This window comes from Lissotriton helveticus, chromosome 3_2, assembly GCF_964261635.1.
Source record: "Lissotriton helveticus chromosome 3_2, aLisHel1.1, whole genome shotgun sequence".
Classification (NCBI taxonomy): domain Eukaryota; kingdom Metazoa; phylum Chordata; class Amphibia; order Caudata; family Salamandridae; genus Lissotriton; species Lissotriton helveticus.
Window position 1 is genome coordinate 489036288 of NC_136062.1, and position 21477 is coordinate 489057764.

Genomic DNA, 21477 nt, shown 5'->3' on the forward strand with positions numbered 1-21477 from the left:
TACAAATAGTCAAGCAAAATGGGGTGTTGCAGCTCGCTAAACTTCGTGGGCCTAGGCACTCCCCATATGTTGGCTGGCCGACCAAAGACTATTTCATAGGGGCTGAGTTTCATTCGCGAATGCACAGTCATTCTGGTGGATAGGAGTGCTAAGGGTAGAGCGTCGGGCCATTTAAGACCCGTGCTCGCTTGGATTTTGGCCAATTTAAGTTTAAGCGTGCCATTGTAACATTCCACTAATCCAGCTGATTGGGGGTGATTTGCAGCGTGGAATTTCTGACTAATGCCTAGCCCTTCACACACTCGTTTCATCACACAACCCACAAATTCACTTCCGTTGTCCGACCAGACCATTCTAGGCATTCCGAATCTGGGGAAGAACTCTTTCACAAGGGCTTTCGCTGTGGACAAGGCAGTATTGTCCCTTAGGGGATAGGCTTCTACCCACCTTGAGAAGGCACAAACAACCACGAGCACATATTTTAAGTTGTTGCACCTCTCCATATGTATGAAATCTAGCTGCAAAACCTCGAACGGATACGTAGGAGGTGCAAAATGACCAGCTGGAGTTGGGGTTCCCCTACCAGGATTGTGCTTCAGACATACCATGCAATTCTTGACAACATTTTCTGCACACTTGGGAATCCCTGAATTCTTCCACACTGGGGCCAACAAGTCGCAAATCCCTTTCGCGCTGATATGGGCCATCCCATGAGCCATTGTAACCACTGCAGGCACATATGCATCGGGTAACAACCATCTCTGTTGCTCTGTCGATTCAATCCAACAACCATTTGCATCCATTCTTCCTGTACTTCCTTTCCACATGCTTAACTCTTCCTCCGTGGCCTCAGCTTGGATGGACTTCACACTTTCTATTGTGTCTTCACATATTCCAACATCACCAGTCCATCTTTCTGGGCTCGCAACATACATTCGGCTCATCACATTCTTTGCCGTGTCCTTAGCAGTTTCATCAGCAAATGCATTTCCACGACCAACATCATCAATCACTTTCTTGTGTGCACTACATTTCACGATCGCTACTTTCAGGGGCAACGTCAGTGATTCAAGAAGCTCATTCACCAACTGACCATGCTGAATCTTAGCTCCATGCGAAGTCAGGAACCCACGTTCTCTCCACAGTCGTCCAAAACTGTGAGCCACTCCAAAAGCATACTGACTGTCGGTATAGACAGTCACTTTCATTCCTTTTGATAACACACATGCTCTCGTTAACGCCACGAGTTCGGCGGCTTGAGCTGAACCATGTGGTATTCGCGCAGTTTCAACGATTGTGTGCAAAGTTGTGACAGCATACGCTGTAGTCACGTTACCATTTGGGAGTTTAAAGCATGAACCATCCACCCATAAAGGAGTATCGAATAGATCAACTCTCCCTTTTGTCTCCTCCTCCGTTCTGAGGAAACAATCGTGCTGTTCTGAAGCATCCGATTCCTCAGCAATTGGTAACAATGTGGCTATATTCAGGGTACTGCACCTTTTGATGTGCACATGGCTTGCTAGTAGCGTCAATTCATAACTGGACAGTCGAGCACTAGTTAAGTGCTGTGTCTTGGTCCTATTTAACAATGTGTCTACTGCATGCGGGACCATCACGATTAGTGTATTATTCATTACTAGACCTGCAGACTGTCGTATAGAAACAGCTGCTGCTGCTGTGGCCCTTAGACAACTTGGCAATGCTCGTGCTACCGGATCCAAAGTTGACGAAAAATAGGCGCATGGCCGTTGTCTATCTCCGTATAACTGAGTCAGCACAGACAATGCACAACCCTCCTTCTCGTGGACATATAATGTGAAAGGTTTACTGTAGTTGGGGTTACCTAACACAGGGGCCGAACATAATGCTGTGCGTAATTCGAGAAAACTCTTCTGACACTCATCAGACCAAGGAATGGGATTGGGTGTATTTGTGCACGTTAGTGCCAATAAGGGTTTGGTTAATAACGAAAAATTTGGAATCCACTGTCTACAGTACGATGTAATGCCCAAGAAAGCGCGTACTTCTCTCTGCGTTCTTGGCACATTTAATTTCGCTATTGCCTGAATTCTTTCTGGGGTCAGTTTCCTTCCCTCCTTCGATAAGAGATGACCTAAGTAGGTCACTTCTTGTCGGCAATATTGGAGCTTGGAAAGTGACACCTTGTGATGTAGATCACATAGATGACGCAGTAGTGCCAATGTGGCCATTTTACATATTTTCTCAGTATCCGCGGCTATGAGCAAATCGTCCACGTACTGTACGAGAGTGGAACCTTTGGGCAAAACCATTGCGTCGAGCTGACTTTTCAGAGCTTGTGAGGTTCCGTGACGATTTTACTCGTGTTTGTAACATTGTCGTAAATACATAATTTTGGTATCAGTGAACCGCAAATGATCCATTTAGTATATCCTGGTGTTTTCGCTATGCTACGAGCAAGAGCACTCCAGTTACAAACACATTTCTGTTCTACCCATGGCATCCATCTTAGAACACGGAAGCCATTTTGTATTCCTTGCCCTCACATAGTCAATGGACACTCAATGACCTCTTTTCAATTAAGGACACGTAGGCTTTAGCCGGCGATTCACCTTGCTAGTGACACGTGCACCTTAGGCCAGCAACGCTGTGGCAGCATGACCCGGCAAGAACTGCCTCCCCAGCCTGAGGCCAGTCCTGCTATACTGGTTCTTGTGTTCGTTGGCCTGATCATGATTAGGCGGCCGAAGCTGGTAACCGTGCCCATTTACGACCCACAAACATCTCTTATCCTGTCTTTCTATCTTCTGCACCTGGCTCTGCTCCTTTCCTTCTGGGCCTTTATTAGGGGGAGGTAACGAAATTTACGATGAGGCGGTCCGGGTCTTGAATGAGAAATTGACAGGGGATTATGATGGAATAGTGGGAACCCCTCATTCGTAATGTTTTGACATCAGATACTGTTGACGATTCCTGTGCAACGCCAAATATTTATTGTTCAAGACACGAATGTTTAGAACTGTGATAACATGTAAAGAATTTGCCCCGAGCAGAATATTTAGTATTTAAGGAGTAACCCTCTTTGTACAAATTGAACAGGCTCCTAGATACTGCCCATGTGTAGTTTCTGTGACTTCTGTGTCCCTGCAGTAATAAACCTTTGGTCTTTGACGCCACCATCGAGAAGCCCGTGTTTCTGTTTGTTTGTGCACCGAGACAGGTAGAACTCCGGGGTCTTCGGGTGTTATCCCTGACACCTCTGGACAGAACCAAAAAGTCCAGAACTCCAATTGGCGCCCAACGTGGGGCGACGTCATTCGGTACCGGTCCAAAAGCCTGAAGAGTTCGAGGAGCTTCGTGTGAAGATTTCAGAGGGAAGCGCCCCACTTCATCGATCCCGGCATATCGCAAAAGTGGCCCGACGTTCTCTTCCACGAGGGTTCCCGTTCAGACGGCTGCAGTGGTCCGTTGCCTTGACCGTCGCCCTGTCTTGGACCCGAGGTGCAGTCCTTAGTACGGCGAGACGTGACGGGTTTCTCCTTGGTGACGTCTTCAGTACCTCAGTTAAGTATTTTGTGAGGGTTGCTCCTGTTTGGATAATCCTTTTAGTTCTCAGTTCAGTTCAGTTCTGTAAGATTATCACTGGTTATTCTGGTTACGATAATCATTCGGTTCAGTTCAGGTATCGATACATTTATCAGTTCTGGTAGGCCTAAGTTCTTGGTTCAAGTGCGCACCCTTTTGTTTGTATTTTGTCTGTTCTGTGTTCCGGATTATAAAATGGTAAGTCGGAAGAATTGTATGTTGTCTTGTTTTAGTTGCAACAGTGATTCCCAGTTAGAGGACTCGTGTTTGGTTCCTCCGATTGGAACTCCTCTTTATGATCTATATTGCAAATTTGGTGTGGGCCCTATCTCTTATAACGAGGTATGGATCCACTATACAGAGAAAGATGGTGTCCTTAGTTGGCCACTACATGGTAGTTTTGAACCTGAAGTTCTCGATAATCTAGAAAGAAGGTTGTTTAAGAAGAAAGCCCGGCCGGCAATGTTTGATTCTTTCCGTTATTGGCGAAAAGAATCTAAACAGAGAGAAATTAAAAAGTTGAAGAAAGAACAGAAAGAGCAAGAGTTGACTTTAGAACAGTCTGCTAAGCAGCTGCAACTCAACGAGTCTGAAAAAGCGATGGAGGTGGCCAATAGAGAGCGTAATTTAGCGATAGACAAGTGCTATCCTGCTTTGCCATCGAGTACGGCTAAGATAGTAGAGGACCCTGAAAAGGATCCCCTGTTGTCTTACTTGTTACGATCACCCCCACCGTATGCACAGGGTGCTACGGCTCCACCTATACCGAATGTTCAATTACCGGTTGCTGGACAACCTGGTGTCCCTGTTCCCGATCCCCTGAATCAAGTTCCTGTACCTCCTGTGGTCAATATTAATGTTCCTTCGACAACCCCTCTTCCAGGGTTGCCAGCTTCTTTACCTATGCCTGTGTCGCTCACACCTGCTAGTTCACAAGCTATTTTTCCTGCTACTCCTACTGTTCCTAATCTATCTGTTCCAACTGCTACTCTATTTACTGCCTCTGCTAATATTATGACTCCACTTTCTGTTCGTCGGAGAATCACTGATTCTGTCTCTAATATTCTATCTCCCTTCTATAAAACTCTGATTAAGACTCCTACCTCTGACTCTGTGCAGAGGCGTAGCCAGCTTCCCAGTACTGAAGAAAGAGGAATATTAGATTCCACTGCTCTTAGATGGGTTTCAAAAGTTGGAAGATATAATGTACAAGATGTATTAGATACATTTATGCAATGGAATGAACCGACACAACGATATGTGTTCGATGAAATGTGTTTCCTTCTACGTGAGGAATTGGAAGAGGATGACCCTGAATCAAATCTAGGAGAATTAATTAATGTTCAGAAAGAGTTTGCTGCAGGTATGATAGTTGGTCAAAATATAAAAGAAGCGATGGAACTGGTTCTAAGTTATAGGAATGACCCATCCCTTCATTCACCAAGAGAGTTAGGGAAACGTAGTACGAAACAAAATCGTCAATACCCAATGAGAGAGGTTCCACCAATTTGGCGTGAAGCTGTGCAAGCTAATGCAAACCTTGGTATTGCAGCCGCTCCGGCCCAATTCCAGAGAGTATGGATACATATTCCATGGAAGCGAGCTGAAGTATTAGCAGTGAAACAGGCCTTGCCAGATCCGCGTAAAAATCCTGCAGGGTACTACAAAGAGTTGGCTCAAACAGTTGACGCTTGTGTATTGAATCTTGCTGACATAGATCTGCTATTTGGTAATGTAGTACCGCAACCAATTTGGGCTAAAATTCGTAAAGAGAATCATCCAGTTGCCCTAGGTGGTGACTGGGCAGCTATAATTGCAGCGGATGGTCAACAAATAGGTGGTTCCAAACCAGAACCCTTAATTGCTAATTTGCCTGGTAGAATAATCGATTTAATGAAAACCTTGATGCCAGCATTGCGCGTTAACTGGGACAAATTGTCCGCGTGCAAACAAAAGAAAGACGAAAGCGTCTCCGACTTTTTCACAAGATTCGAGGAGACTTTCGTGGATCATAGTGGTCAGGATATGAGCACAGAAGGAGGCCAGAGATTATTTGTTGATAAATTTGTGCACAATCTGTTGCCAGAACTTAGTGGTAAATTAAAGAATTCTGAAAGTGCGTGGGCTGTCTCTACGACTGCGCAAATACTTGCGACTGCCCAGTACTATGAAAATAGGGATAAAGAAGAGAAGGAAAAATCAGATAAAAAGACGAAAGATTTAAAAACTAAAGTACTTTTACAGCAAGCTTATCCGCCTCGCACGAATCAGACTAACATGCAGCAAGGGTCATATCAAAGAACGGATTATAATTTTCAAAGGCCACAATACCAATGGAATCAATGTGCTTATTGCAAAATGGAAGGTCATTACAAAAATGAGTGTCCAGTTCGAACGTAAAATAATACTGCGGCTGCTCAGAGAGGTCGTGGTAGTTCTATGCAAAATTCTAGAGGTCGAGGAAGAGGTGCTATGCCTCCGCAGACGAGTGATCGCCCTTCTAATTATTTCGACCAGCGAAATGGACAATCTGCCCAACAGAATAGGTCTCCACAGTATCATGTTGAAGACTATTATGAAGCTAGTGAGGAAGGTCAGCAAAGTGAGTACTAGGACAGCCATGGACAAAGAGAGGGAGTAGTATCAGTTCCAGTAGATCAGAGTGGGCCTTATGTCGCAGTAGCAACATCAGGTATAGTCGAACCGTTTCTGTTGGATACTGGTGCAGCAAAAAGTTCTATCATACATGCGAAACTCCCTGGCGCACCTTTGTCTGGCTCAACAAACGTTTCAGTAGGTTTTTCGGGCGCCCCTGTTCATAACCCTGTTTCTGGTCCTTTGTCTATTTCTGTTGGACCCTGTCAATTGAAAGCACCCCTGATTTTGACGACAGGTTGTAACGAAAATCTGCTTGGTTTAGACTTGTTAAAATGCCTATATGCGACATTATACTGTTCTCCAGAAGGAGTACAGCTTACGTTGGGTAAAAGAATAATCTCACCGATGTACTTGTCGATGGATGCGCTCCCACCAGAGCTGCGTTCAGTCCCTGACACTCTTTGGGCGACTGGTCCTAATGATGTAGGTCTATTGGAAATTCCACCCTATATAGTAACTTTGAAAGCAAATGTCAAACTTCCACGAATTCCACAATACAGAATCTCTAGTGAAGGTGAGCGTGCGCTCCTACTGATAGTGCATGATCTGATTGAGAAAGACGTTATAGAAGAAACTAGAGGTAATGTCTGTAATAGTCCTGTACTGCCTATTTTGAAACGAACTGACCCAACAAAACCTCCAGTATATAGGTTTGTAATTGATCTTAGAGAGGTTAATAAAATTGTGATTCCACAGTTTCCTGTGGTTCCAGACATTACTGCATTGTTAACGTTGATTCCTGCTACAGCAGCATGGTTTTCGGTTGTCGACTTGAAAAATGCCTTTTTCAGCATTCCGATAGCCGAAGAAAGCAGAGATATCTTCGGTTTCTCTCTAGGAGGACGAAGCTTCAGGTTTAAACGCGCTCCACAAGGCTATTGTGAAAGCCCATCCATTTACAGTCAAGCATTAAAAAGCCAGTTAGATTCCTTCGTACTTCCTCCTGGTTCTGCTTTAATACAATATGTTGATGATCTTCTAGTGGCTGCTGATGACAAGGAAACTTGCAAAACAGCTACGATTTCTTTATTGCATCATTTGTCAAATTTGAATCACAAGGTGTCACCTTCAAAAATGCAATACTGCTGCCAAGAAGTGACCTACCTAGGTCATCTCTTGTCAAAGGAGGGAAGGAAGTTGACCCCAGAGAGAATAAAGGCAATTACACAGATGAATATTCCTAGCACGCAGAGAGAAGTACGTGCCTTTTTAGGTATTACCTCATATTGTAGGCAATGGATCCCAAATTTTTCTCTTTTGGCAAAACCATTGGTAGCCTTGACTGGGAAAGGTGTTCCGAGTCCGGTACCATGGTCTGCTGAATGTCAGCAGAGTTTTTCTGAGTTACGAAATGCACTGTGTTCAGCTCCTGTATTGGGTACACCCGATTACAGTAAGCCTTTCACGCTCTATGTCCATGAGAGAGAAGGTTGCGCGTTGAGTGTGTTGACACAGAAATTTGGTGATAAACAACGCCCTTGTGCGTATTTTTCATCAACATTAGATCCAGTAGCTAGAGCGTTGCCTAGTTGCTTGAGAGCTACAGCCGCAGCTGCAGCCTCCATTCGACAATCTGCTGGTTTAGTAATGAACAACATGCTAGTAGTTATGGTTCCTCATGCTGTAGATACACTCATGAACCGAACCAAGACGCAGCACCTTACCAGTGCTAGATTATCAGGTTATGAACTGACACTGTTAGCGAGTCATATTCAGATTAAAAGATGCAATGTATTGAATCCAGCAACATTGTTTCCGACTAGCCAAGAGTCGAGTGATTCCGAACCACACGACTGTTGTTTCAAAACTGAGGAAGAAACAAAAGGACGAATTGATCTAAAAGACACTCCGTTATCAGATCCAGATGGAACGTTGTATGTTGATGGGTCTTGCTTCAAATTAGAGAATGGTGATGTGACTGCTGCTTATGCAGTAACGACTTTGAGTACGATTGTGGAGACTGCAAGAGTGAGTCAGAATTCTGCCCAGGCTGCAGAATTGATCGCGCTAACAAGAGCGTGCGTTTTAGCTAAGGGAAAGAGAGTGAATGTGTTCACAGATAGTCAGTACGCGTTCGGCGTGGCCCATAGTTTTGGCCGTTTGTGGAAAGAGAGAGGTTTCATTACGTCCCATGGGACTAAGATTCAACATGGCCAGCTAGTTAATGACTTGTTGGAATCTCTAACCTTGCCGACTGAAGTTGCGATTGTGAAATGCAGTGCTCATAAAGCAATCACGGATGATGTTGGTCGTGGGAATGCTTTTGCCGATGAGACTGCAAAACAGACAGCTAGAAATATGATGAGTAGAATGTATGTTGCAACGTCTGCAAGATGGATTTCTGAGTCTGGAATGTGTGAAGACACAGTGGAAAGCGTGAAAGAAATTCAGAAAGAGGCGACTGAGGAGGAAAAGCTTGCATGGAAAGAGAGCACGGGTAAATTGGACTCGAGTGGGTGTTGGATTGACTTGTCGGAACAACAGCGTTGGATGTTGCCTGATGCGTATGTGCTTGCAGTAGTGACGATGGCACATGGAGCAGCGCACATCAGTTCTAAAGGGATTTGTAAGATGTTGGCTCCAGTTTGGAAGAATGATGGGATTAGTAAGTGCGCAGAGAGAGTGGTGAGGAATTGTATGGTATGCTTGATGCATAATCCTGGCAAGGGAATCCCCACACCTGCAGGTCATTTCGCTCCTCCCTCCTGCCCCTTCGAAGTGATCCAGCTAGACTTCATTCACATGGATCGTTGTAATAATCTGAAATACGTCCTAGTGGTAGTTTGTGCTTTCTCCAGATGGATCGAAGCATACCCGCTAAAGGACAATACTGCCTTATCCACTGCCAAAATTCTTCTTAAAGAATACTTCCCCAGATACGGAATGCCACGGATTGTATGGTCAGATAACGGAAGTGAGTTTGTAGGGAAAGTTATGCAGAGTGTGTGTGCCGGCCTAGGGATTAGACAGAAGTTTCATAGTGCGAATCATCCCCAGTCCGCGGGTTTAGTCGAGGGTTACAATGGCACCCTTAAACTGAAACTTGCTAAGATACAAGCGTCCACGGGTTTGTCCTGGCCAGACGCATTGCCTTTGGCTTTGCTATCAACAAGAGCAACTGTACATTCTAGAGTAGGGCTTAGTCCATATGAAATAGTTTTTGGTCGTCCTGCAAATGTTTGGGGGGTACCTAGACCAAAAGAATTCAAGCAGCTGGAATACCCAATGTTAATTGATTACCTTTTCGACTTGACTGCTAAATTGAGTCTTATTCACCAACAGGTTTTCGATGCATTGCCAAAGCCACCGGAGAGTCCAGGCCATCAGCTGAAACCGGGTGACCAGGTGGTCATTAGAAATTTTGCAAGAACGAAAAATCTTCAGCCCAGATTCATTGGCCCTTTTCAAGTCTTACTAGCAACGAGAACTGCTATTCGTGTGGCCGGAAGGAAGAACTGGATCCATACGACACATGTCAAACGTGTGCCTCTGCCACTTCCTTACGACAACTGGGTAAAGAAAGGAATCGGTGCCTCTGAAACGGAACAAGTCCCCAGGTTCATACCTTTCAGCGATGCAGAACTGATCACGGATTCACCAAATTCTGACTCTCCTCCTGAAACTGCTCTTTTGAACCCTGAACATTTGCCATCTGCAAATGTAAACATTACAACGTCGGCTGAAAATACACTGTTTCCAGATCAGACAGCTCCTGCAAAACTGAGATACAACTTGCGACCTCGCAATATGGACAAATAAAGCAGGAAACTGCCTATTTTCAGATTTGAATTTTCTATACATTGCCTCCAGCCAGGAAGTTTGCTAATACTTTGTATTGTTTCTTTTTGTTTTAAAATTGCCTTGCCGTCTGGGTAGCCGTAGGGTCGTGGCTGTGTGCCTAGTTGAATCTGCGGGGGTCAGACACAAGGTCGATCTTTCTGTTAGTTCTGGGAACTCCCAGGGCTGATAGAGGCATTTTCATCTACGTACACATCATCAGTGGTCGCGAACGGTCGTAGAAGATGGAGCTTCCTGAGCTGCAAAGAAAGAATGTAATTTATGTTCGCAGAAATAGACTGTACCGAATACTTCACAGCAAATGCTTTCTAATGCAATGTGCAGTTACGTTTTTAATCGTTTTGATAACGTTGGTGGGTGGAATCATCTTTGGTGTGCATTTGATTTTCATGCCGGTAACTACAGTACCTCCCCTTGATCCTACTACTTCTACGGTTTCTTCTATGCATTCTTTTCACTCATTTCCTGAACACGAACAAGCTCGACGCTCAGAATTTATTAACAATACATTTGTACAGCTCTTGCATCAACACCAACTGGTAGTTAATACTACAGACTGCTGGGTGTGTGGCTTGATACCTCACACTATGGATAAAGGCATTCCCTATCTAATCTTGCCTTTTAGCTACAATGGATCATTTCAGGCCTTTCAGACCATTTTTTCATATGCCCTTGAGACCTATCCTCCGCGTCCACCACGGTCCACTAAATACAACTCAGCCAACAAAGCTTTAGTCCAGGGAATTATTGACATGATTAAAGACGTCAATAATACTCCATCTTACCCTAGAGATGAATTACGGGTGTATTTGAGTTGGAACTCTACCGAGTATCGCCTTAGTTTGGGAGAAAGCAAGCGTAAAAGCTCCACTTCAGTTTGGGTCGTGCCTCACCGAGGTCAGGTCTGTTTACAAGGAAATGGGAGAAATCTGAGAGCTCAGCTAGGGAGGAGTGAGTGCGTTGAGACTTACGTATTTCCGTCTAACTCCTCCCCTGCCTTCCTGACTGCTAGGGGTACCTACTTCATCTGTCAGGACAGAGCATATACATGGCTGCCTGCTGACTTTTCAGGTTCATGTTATATTGCTCGATTGTTACCTCCGACATACACTGCTTCTTCAGATTATCACAAGACCAGAGTAGCAAGAGGTGTCTTCAGCAAGGAAGATACCGCTGGTCAGGAAGCTGGAGACTTCTTCAAAGGTTTCCTTCCGTTTTGGGGGCCTATGGCCAATAGTAGAAATCTACGTCAACTAACACGGGTAGTTGAATCTACTATTACAGAAACTGTTGGTGCCCTTAGTAACTTAACAGCTGAGCTTCAGGCGGATCGTCTCATGACGTTGCAGAACCGAATGGTTCTAGACGTAATACTTGCAGATCGAGGTGGGGTATGCAGAATGATCCAATCGAGCTGCTGTGTCTTTATTCCAAATAATGCTCCAACAGTCTATGAAGCGATCTCTAAGCTACACAAGATTTCCGACTCTACACACGTAGATAAGGGAAACTGGTCCTTCATGGAGTGGTTTTGGACTCTGGTATCAGCGTGGGGATGGAAGGTTCTGATGGTCATTGGTGCCATCCTAGTATTTCTGTTCTCGTGCTGCCTTATTATCCAATGTGGTCCCGCTTTGTGTAGTCTCTGTGCTGCAACCTGTTTCAGAAAACCACCTGCATTTGGAGAAAAGGTACGAGACAAGATGATGGTGCAACAACATGTCACTGACCTAATGAGCATAGAATTAGACTCTGACTCTGACATAGACTGAGTAATTGCCTATGTAAGGGCAAAAGGAGGGTCTGAGGTTCCGTGACGATTTTACTCGTGTTTGTAACATTGTCGTAAATACATAATTTTGGTATCAGTGAACCGCAAATGATCCATTTAGTATATCCTGGTGTTTTCGCTATGCTACGAGCAAGAGCACTCCAGTTACAAACACATTTCTGTTCTACCCATGGCATCCATCTTAGAACACGGAAGCCATTTTGTATTCCTTGCCCTCACATAGTCAATGGACACTCAATGACCTCTTTTCAATTAAGGACACGTAGGCTTTAGCCGGTGATTCACCTTGCTAGTGACACGTGCACCTTAGGCCAGCAACGCTGTGGCAGCATGACCCGGCAAGAACTGCCTCCCCAGCCTGAGGCCAGTCCTGCTATACTGGTTCTTGTGTTCGTTGGCCTGATCATGATTAGGCGGCCGAAGCTGGTAACCGTGCCCATTTACGACCCACAAACATCTCTTATCCTGTCTTTCTATCTTCTGCACCTGGCTCTGCTCCTTTCCTTCTGGGCCTTTATTAGGGGGAGGTAACGAAATTTACGATGAGGCGGTCCGGGTCTTGAATGAGAAATTGACAGGGGATTATGATGGAATAGTGGGAACCCCTCATTCGTAATGTTTTGACATCAGATACTGTTGACGATTCCTGTGCAACGCCAAATATTTATTGTTCAAGACACGAATGTTTAGAACTGTGATAACATGTAAAGAATTTGCCCCGAGCAGAATATTTAGTATTTAAGGAGTAACCCTCTTTGTACAAATTGAACAGGCTCCTAGATACTGCCCATGTGTAGTTTCTGTGACTTCTGTGTCCCTGCAGTAATAAACCTTTGGTCTTTGACGCCACCATCGAGAAGCCCGTGTTTCTGTTTGTTTGTGCACCGAGACAGGTAGAACTCCGGGGTCTTCGGGTGTTATCCCTGACACCTCTGGACAGAACCAAAAAGTCCAGAACTCCACTTGACTGTATATTGAGGGGCTTTCACAGTAGCCTTGAGGAGCGCGTTTAAAGCGGAAACTGCGACCACCTAAACTGAAGGAAAAAATATCCCTGCTTTCCTCAGCAATCGGGATACTGAAGAAAGCATTCTTCAGGTCAATCACCGAAAACCAGGATGCAGAGGCTGGAATCATAGTTAATAATGTTGTAATGTCGGGGACAACTGGGAATTGTGGCACCACTATCTTATTTACTTCCCTAAGATCAATCACGAATCTATACACAGGTGGCTGAGAAGGGTCAGTTCGTTTTAAAACGGGCAGAACAGGACTATTGCAAACATTGCCTCGTGTTTCTTCAATTACGTCTTTCTCAATTAACTCGTAAACAATCGCAAGCAAAGCTTTTTCGCCCTCATTGGATATTCGGTATTGGGGAATTCGTGGCATTTTGACATTCGACTTCAATGTTACAACATATGGTGGAATTTCTAAAAGACCTACATCATTCGGACCAGTAGCCCAAACAATATCCGGAAGGAGTGCCAATTCTGCTGGAAGTGTATTTCTCGACAAATACATGGGAGAAACCACTTTCTTACCTAAAGTCAGTTGTACTCCTGAGGGAGAACAGTACAAAGTCGCATACAATCTTTTTAGCAAATCTAATCCTAGCAAATTTTCGCCACAACCTGTTGTCAAAATAAGGGGTGCTTCGAATTCACAAGGACCAACAGAAAGAGATAAAGGGTCAGAAATCGGATTTCTAACCGGGGCGCCAGAAAAACCTACGGAAACGTTCATTTCGCCAGACAAAGGTGCGCCAGGGAGTTTGGAGTGCATAATAGAACTCTTTGTAGCACCAGTATCCAACAGAAAAGGTTCTGACACACCCGATGTAATCACCTCAACGTAAGGTCCACTCTGATCTACTGGAACTGAAACAACTCCCTCTCCTTGTCTAAGGCTGTCCTAGCAATCGTTATTCTCCCACTGCTCATTTTCTGTGTAATACTCATCGACGTAGTATTGAGCTGTCCTGTCAGATACGTTATTTTGCTGGTCAAACCTGTTCATAGAGTTTTGTGGTGGAAGGGGACGTGCGTCCTGAGGGGTGTTTCCACGCCCTCTACCTCTGGGCGCTTGCTGACTACCACGACCTCTTACACCAGAAAATTCGTTTGTTCGTTGTGGCAGGGCAGGACAGTCATATTTTTAATGACCCTCTTGTTTGCAGTATAAACACTGGTTGGGACCTACGCGGTTTTGATTGTAATCGAATCTCTGCCAGTTTCTCTGAGGCTGCTGAAAAGTGTTCCAGGAGTGATTCTGACCATTGTTATTTTTATTACCACCACCACGTGGCGGATAGGCTTGCTGTAGCAAAACCTTCGTTTTGAGTTCTCTAGTTTTCTTCTCTACTTTATCTTTCTCATCCTTGTCTCTATTCTCGTAGTACTGTGCGGTAGCTAATATCTGGGCTGAAGATGAGACTGCCCAAGAACTTTCTGAATCTTTTAATTTTCTACACAGGTCTGGAAGTAGATTGTGCACAAATTTATCGACAAACAATCTCTGGCCACCTTCTGTGGTCATATCTTGACCGCTGTGGTCAATGAATGTTTCTTCAAATCTGGTGAAGAAATCTGAAACAGTTTCTTCTTTCTTTTGCTTGCATGCAGATAACTTATCCCAATTTACGCGTATTGCAGGCATTATCGTTTTCATGTAATCTACTATCCTACCAGGTAGTTCCGCTATCAGGGGCTCAGGCTTGGCACCACCAACTTGTCGTGCATCTGCAGCAGTAATATTAGCCCACGTGTCACCTAATTCCTGGTCATGATCTACATGACAAATTTTTCCCCATAAAGGCTGTGGAACAACGTTCCCGAATAACATATCGATATCGGCCAAATTCATAATACATGACCCAGCAGTTTGCGACAATTCTTTATAGTACCCTGCAGGATTTTTACGCGGATCTGGTAGTGTTTGTTTGAGTGCTAAAACTTCGGCTCGCTTCCATGGAACATGTACCCATACTCGGTGAAAGTGGGGCAGGACAGGTGGGACAGCTGTCGCGTCACCCTCTCTCCATTGTGGGGGAACTTCTCTCATAGGGTATTGTCGTGCCTTTTTCCTACTAGATGCACTAGATTCCGATGGTGACCCAGAACTACTTCCCTTACTTCGATATGATAATAGCATTTCAACTGCTTCTTCTACATCGGGACCTACAATCATACCCAGACTAAACTTAAACCTTATACGACACATCTCTTGTGGGAGGCAATCCTGATCATTGTCTTCTAAATCCTCGCAAAGAAAAACACACATCTGTTCGAACACATATCTCTGTGTCGCTGTTTCCCATTGATGGAAAACTTCCATGACAGACGGTAAATCATATTTTGCAGTGTCCATGACCCATTTCCGAGCTAAACTATTCAGGGAATCTCTCTCTTGATAATCGGGCAGTTGACTTCGCAACTGTCTTCTACTTATGTTAGGGGTCGTAGCAGGCGACCCGAAAAGGGGTAAAAGAAGATTAGTAACAGTACTGGCCATTTTCTGCCGAAGGGAAGGTGAAACGGAAGAACAAACAGATGAAAGAACGGGGTGAGATAAAGCGGGTGTAGAGATGGCAGAAGAGGTATGAGGAATAATAGATGTGGTACTAGGCAAAATCATAGAGGGGGCATTAGGAGATGTAGTAAGCACAGTAGGCAAAATCGTAGAAGACATAGATGAAGCAGAATTCGTCGGTGGGCCTGGAGGAGGCTGCACCGAAGAAGTAGGAGCCAGCTGAAGAACAGCTGGTGGGTGCTGTGGAAAAGCCAGAGGCGCAGCTTGCGCAACTAAAGGTTGCGGGGGTGCTGTAGCATTCTGCGCATAGGGCGGTGGTGAAGTTAACAATTGCGACATTAATTGGTCTTTTTCACGCTCTTTTGCTGTCCCTTGCTGAAGAGACGGCAAAACTGGATAGCACTTATCTATTGCCATTTTACGTTGCCTGTGCAATTGTTCATTTATCTGCTCTTCCTCATTATCTTTAAACTGCACGGCAGCTTGCATTACTGAAAGTCCCTCTTCTCTCTTATTTTTCTTAGCTAATTTAATTTCTTTTTGTTTGGCTTCTTTGCGCCATATGCGGAAAGAGTCAAACATCGCCGGCCGGGCTTTCTTTTTGAAGAGTTTAACTTCAAGGTTGTCTAAGATTTCAGAATCAAAGCTACCATATTGGGGCCATTTTAAAACACCGTCTTTCCTAGTGTATTTAATCCATACCTCGTTGTAAACGATGGGGCCTACCCCATGTTTAACGTACAGCTCGTAAGTCGGAGTTCCAACTGGAGGAACCGGACATGAGTCCTCCAATCGGGAGTCCCTATTATTATTACCAAGACAAAACCAATTCCCGAGTCTAAGACTAGGCATCCTTTCTCTCTAGTCTAGTTCCAAAACTTCAAAGGATTTATCGATTACGATATTGCTCGTGAAAACACGAGTCCTTCGGTTATGGTGCTTGCAAGAACCAATAAAAACCTTTATGTATCTCTAAGATACCACAAAGTAAGTCCAACTAAGGACTGGGAGACGCTCCACTTATACTTAACTGAAAAATATCGATGGCTTCACCAGAAGACTCGTCTCAGCGTTTCGCTCTACCGAAAATGTCAAGGGTCCAACATCAGGGCGATAGCCAGGGCAGCAGTCCTTGTAGCCGTCGAGAAGCGGGGAACCTCGCAGTAAAGACCTTCGGACCACGTCGACATGCAGGGGTCGATGAGGTGGTGGGCCCTCCTCCGGAATTTTCACACGAAGCTCCTCACGATCTTCAGGCTGATTGGTACCACTGGAATCGCCCCAACGCTGGGCGCCAAATGAGGTACTGGGTTTTTAAGAACCGGTACAGAAACGGTAACCCAGCGGTGCCAGGGGATCAACACACCAGAGACCTCGGGTTCTCCTGAGTCAGACCCACAGAAACTTCAGAGTCTTCCAGGTGAAGTCAAAGTTTAGTTTATTGGCTGCAACCAAGGTGACAGGGTCCTAGAAGTACGATACAAGTATATTCAGGAGACTGCACACTTTCCCAAAGTTAGGCTTCTCTTCTTATACACAATATTCACCCTTTGGCAAAACATTCCTTGGGTGCGTGGTATTTCATTTATGGTTACTGTTTTACAAAAGAAAGCAGAGTCATGATGACATGTACATATTTCACGTCGTGCTGCCCATAACAAATCATCCGGCAAGGCCCAACATTTCATCAGATATCGCTGGACCCCTAATAAAAATGGTCACCTCCCCACCATAAAATAAGTGAGGAAAAGGAGTGAAGAAAGATGTGAGCGAGATATGGCAGGTGTGCGCGCTGAAATGGTTTTATGGCTGGTTGGGCCTAGATGCTATCTTGCTCGGCCACTGGGAGGGAACTGACCTAACGAGCTCGGCCTGGGGCAATGGTTCTAACTTGTACTGGGGTCAGGAAGGAGTCGATTAAGGAGTATGTGTCCTTGTGGAATCAAATTCGACTGGATTAAGGCCTATGTAGAGGGCAACATGCAGCTAAGGGTTTAGAAGGTAAATGACGATTTCGAGGTGAAATCGTCACTCGAATATGCCGAAAATACATGTACTTGATGTACTCGTCATTATCGGTCTTTTGATACCAAATTCGTCCTATTTCGACGAAGTTTTTATTCTCGAGTCTGGTACTATTACGGATCCATATTTTTCAGTACCACAAGGTGCACAGATTAAGTCTGCAGTGAAGTAAAAACAAATGCAGTGTAGAGGTTTCCTCGTCTGCTAGCGCTGCATTCAGATTTCTTAAACTCTAAACGCCCTCTTACTGGGAGTGATAATCAGTGCACCATACATATCTGTAAATACCCCTTATGGGGGTGTGGAATAATTTTTCAAATCTGCTTATTTTAAGGGCAGATTAATACAGGAATCAGCTTGCCCTTTAAAGAAATCCACTTGTCCAACCTACTACCTAAATATTAGCTGGACATGAGACACATTTATAGCTCTTTTTAATAGTACAAACATGTCCGGAGTTGGGACAGCTGGAGAGGGTCCTGGGTGCAAAATTGGTTGAGTACTCTTTATTGTAATTTTCATTAGGAATGTATTAGTGTTGGTACTTGTGATGCAAAGGTGATAGATCTGTGCAGTATGAGCATTAACTCACTTGTACAGGAGTTGGCACCTGGGACACCTTCGCTATCTCACTAGAGTTGAAATTTGTACCCGCAGGAAATAAATACACGGATCTCTCCAGATGGTGCATTTACACTGTTTGGTGACTGGGATTAAATCTCAGATTGATAGCACTAAATGTGGTTCAAGTATTGGTACCAATCAACAGCAAATGACACCTATATCTCTTGAAGAATCGCATTTACATGGCACTTAAATCTCATTTTTAGCTCACAACATATATTTAAACCTATTATAATGTATAAACAATGTTAATTCCATTTCTTTCCATTTCCTCTCTTCTTTTGGAACTCTTGTTTCCTCCCCTTCAGACTTATTTCTTTCATATTTTTGCTGATATCTATTACTTACTTTACTCTGTTGTTCTTTGAGGGACTGTAGATGGAGGTAAGTGCTCACCAGACAGGGCTCCTTCCTCCTCTGCAGCAGGCTGCACACACCAGGAGAGGCCGGAAGTGATGTCACTGCCACTGCTGGTGCTGTCTCTGCCACCGCTGACCCGGAAGAGGAAACCCTGCTCCCTTTCATCCCATGAGCAGCTCAGTGGATTTTATCAGCAGGCGAGGAGCGCCCTCTGGTGGCCGCTGACGGAACCACCGTCTCCAGGCTCCAGCAGTGAATATATTTCACACAAACAAGCACTTATACCTGTAAAGACCTGGGATTTCAGATGTCACAGACGTGAATGTTTTTAAGAGAAAGACAGTTCAAGTACAGGGCCTCACACTTGGTTGCTGCTGTGGAAAAGTATTTATAGCTTCAATTCAGATGAGCATCTTCCAAACACTGATGTAAAGAGATGTAAGAGTATTTTTTTATTTATTTTTTATTTATTTATTTTAAAAGTTTTATATAGCGCTGGCTTGACCCGTAGGTATCAGAGCGCTTTACATACACACAGTAAACAGCAGAAAGGACATTACATTACATAGTAGGCCGGCAGTAAGGAAGCAAACCAAAGAAAAAAAATACAGTATGGGAAATAAATATGCAGTGCAGCGGAGGGGGGGCGAGCAAGAAAAAGAAAAAGAAAAAACTGTGCGAATGACATAGTCCGGTCACCCACTATCCTTGAATGTCCAGAGAGAGATTTATTTTATTTATTTATTTATGAGGGATTTGTAGAGCCATGGCTGCCTCAGCGACGAGGCGTCCCAGCGCAACCAGAAACCAGAGGAGCAACAGAGAGACCCACAAGCGCCTGAACCGCAGATAGTGGGAAACAGCCAAGGTTTTATAGTCTTATGAAACATCAAGAGATTAGGGATGTCTCGAATGTACGCTGGGAGAGAGTTCCAGAGTTTGGCTGCCAAGAGGCTGAACGAACGGCCCTCGCTCTCCAGACTCAAAGGACAAAGACAAGCCAAGGGTCGGCGGATGGCAAAGCACGCCTGGGCATATAGGGCTTCAATAGACCAGATAACCCAATGGGGGCTTGGTGCATCAGGATTTTATAAGAGATGCACAGCACCTTGAACTGAATACGTTCTTCGATGGGCAGCCATTGCAGCTTGAAGAGCACATGCGACACCGACTGGGATCTTGGTAGAGCCACTAACATACGTGCTGCTGCGTTCTGAACCCGCTGCAGGCGTTTTATGCTAGCTTTGTTGGCACCCAGATATAAAGAGAGAGGAGACAACTCAGATTTAGAAGTCTAGGTAAGTTGACGTTGGTCATGAAAGTATTTGTTTAGGAGATGGAGTTTCAGGTCCCTTTTGAAACAGGAGAAGGAGGGGTTGCATCTGATGACTCCAGGGAGAGCGTTCCATATCCTGGGAGCATTGCCAGAAAACAATCGGTAATGGGTGGTTTTCTTTTTCAGTTTCGAAGGAATAAGGAGTGAGTAGGAGCTTCTCAGCGTTCTGTATTGCCCTGCTCTTATCAGTTTGTTATTTAGGTAGTTGGGGGCAGGAGAGTGAAGGGTTTTGTGTGTGATGCAGGCCAGTTTATAGATACATCTCCCTTCCATGGGAAGCCAATTGAGGCAGTTGAGAGCTGGAGTGATGTGTTCAAATCTTTTAACTCCAGATACGAGTCGAGCGGACATGTTCAGCACTGCCCTTAGAGGGGCTAGGTGAGCTTTTGGAGTCTCTGTAAGGATGGCGTTCCCGTAGTCGATTTTTAGAGAGAACTAGGGATTGGACTACTGTCTTGAGGTCATCGTGTGGTAGAAAAGGTTTACATTTTTTGGGGTGTTTCAAAGAGAAAAGAACACTTTTGTTCAGAGTTTTTGATGCGGGCCTCCATTGAAAAGTTCTTGTCAAGGATGATGCTTAGAGACGGATATGGTAAGGGGCAGTTTAGGGCAACTAGATTCTTTAGCCACTCTTGGATTGGGCGATGGTTACTTTTTGGAGAGAATAGGATTAGTTCCATTTTGTCTGGGTTGAGCTTTAAGTGGTTAACGTAGAACCAAGTTTGGATCTCGGTTAGAGTAGTATTGAGGAGTTGGATGTCGCTGGGAGACTTGATCCTGAAATACATTTGGGTGTCGTCCGCGTAAAGTTGGTAATTCACTCCAGCCTTGTCCAATATGCTTGAGAGGGGCTCCATGAAGAGATTGAAGAGGGTCGGCGAGAGGATCGAGCCTTGCGGGACCTCAAGTGTGACTTCAGTTGGCTTTGAGAGACAGGAGTTAATTTTAATTTGTTGCGAGTGGTATTGAAGGAAGGAGGTGAACCATTTTAGAACTGTGCCATTCATGCGGGAACGTTTTGACAGGGTCTCCAGAAGGGCTGGGTGGTTTACTTTGTGGAATGCAGCAGATAGGTCAATAAGGATGAGTAGGCAGGCATCACCTCCGTCTAGGGCCTTGTGAATGTCATCGGAGACTTTGAGCATAGCTGTTTCCGTGCTACAGCCTTTTCTGAAACCAGATTGAAAGGCGTCGAGAAGGCTGAACTCATCAATGTGTTTATTGAGTTGGAGGAGAACACATTTCTCCAATGTTTTTGCAAGGAATGGGAGGTTGGAGATAGGTCTGAGGTTGTTAAGATCGTTAGGGTCAGCCCCAGGTTTCTTGAGAATGGGTGTTATTTGTCCTAGTTGAAGGAAGTCAGGGACACAGCCTGAGGTGAGAGAGGCATTGATGATTTTTGTCCAGAAAGGGGAAATGGTGTGGTTGAGTTTTTTTATAATTGTGGAAGGGAGGGGATCCAAAGTGTGGGCGGAAGGTTTTAGATTAGAAATTATCTTGAAGACCTTGCTTACCGACATTAGCTCAAAGTCGGACCAATGCGCATTGTTTTTTAGCTGGAGGTAGGTCTGATTGTCCTTGTTAAAAGCTCTTTCCGAGTGGTCATGGGAGGTAGAAGGGGGGCAGGTTACGAGGGAAGGAATGTTCGTGGTTTGTATGAAGGATTGTCCAATTTTAGAGACTTTATTAGTGAAGAAGGGGGCAATTTCTTCACATCGCTGTTTGGTGGCTTCGATTTCTTGAGAGGGAGTGCAGTTAGTTTGGCTTTTAACAATGTTGAAGAGTT

At 44.7% G+C, this 21477-nt stretch overlaps 1 protein-coding gene across 1 annotated transcript in view; it reads right to left on the reverse strand.

Moving 5' to 3' along the window:
* The window catches only part of LOC144826090 (uncharacterized), a 279685-nt gene extending 261263 nt beyond the window's left edge, over window positions 1-18422 (reverse strand). Inside the window, exon 1 of the mRNA XM_078684448.1 lies at window positions 18344-18422. The gene's annotated coding sequence lies outside the window, so the exon portion shown is untranslated. The remainder of the gene's footprint in view (window positions 1-18343) is intronic.
* Window positions 18423-21477: the final 3055 nt, after the last annotated feature.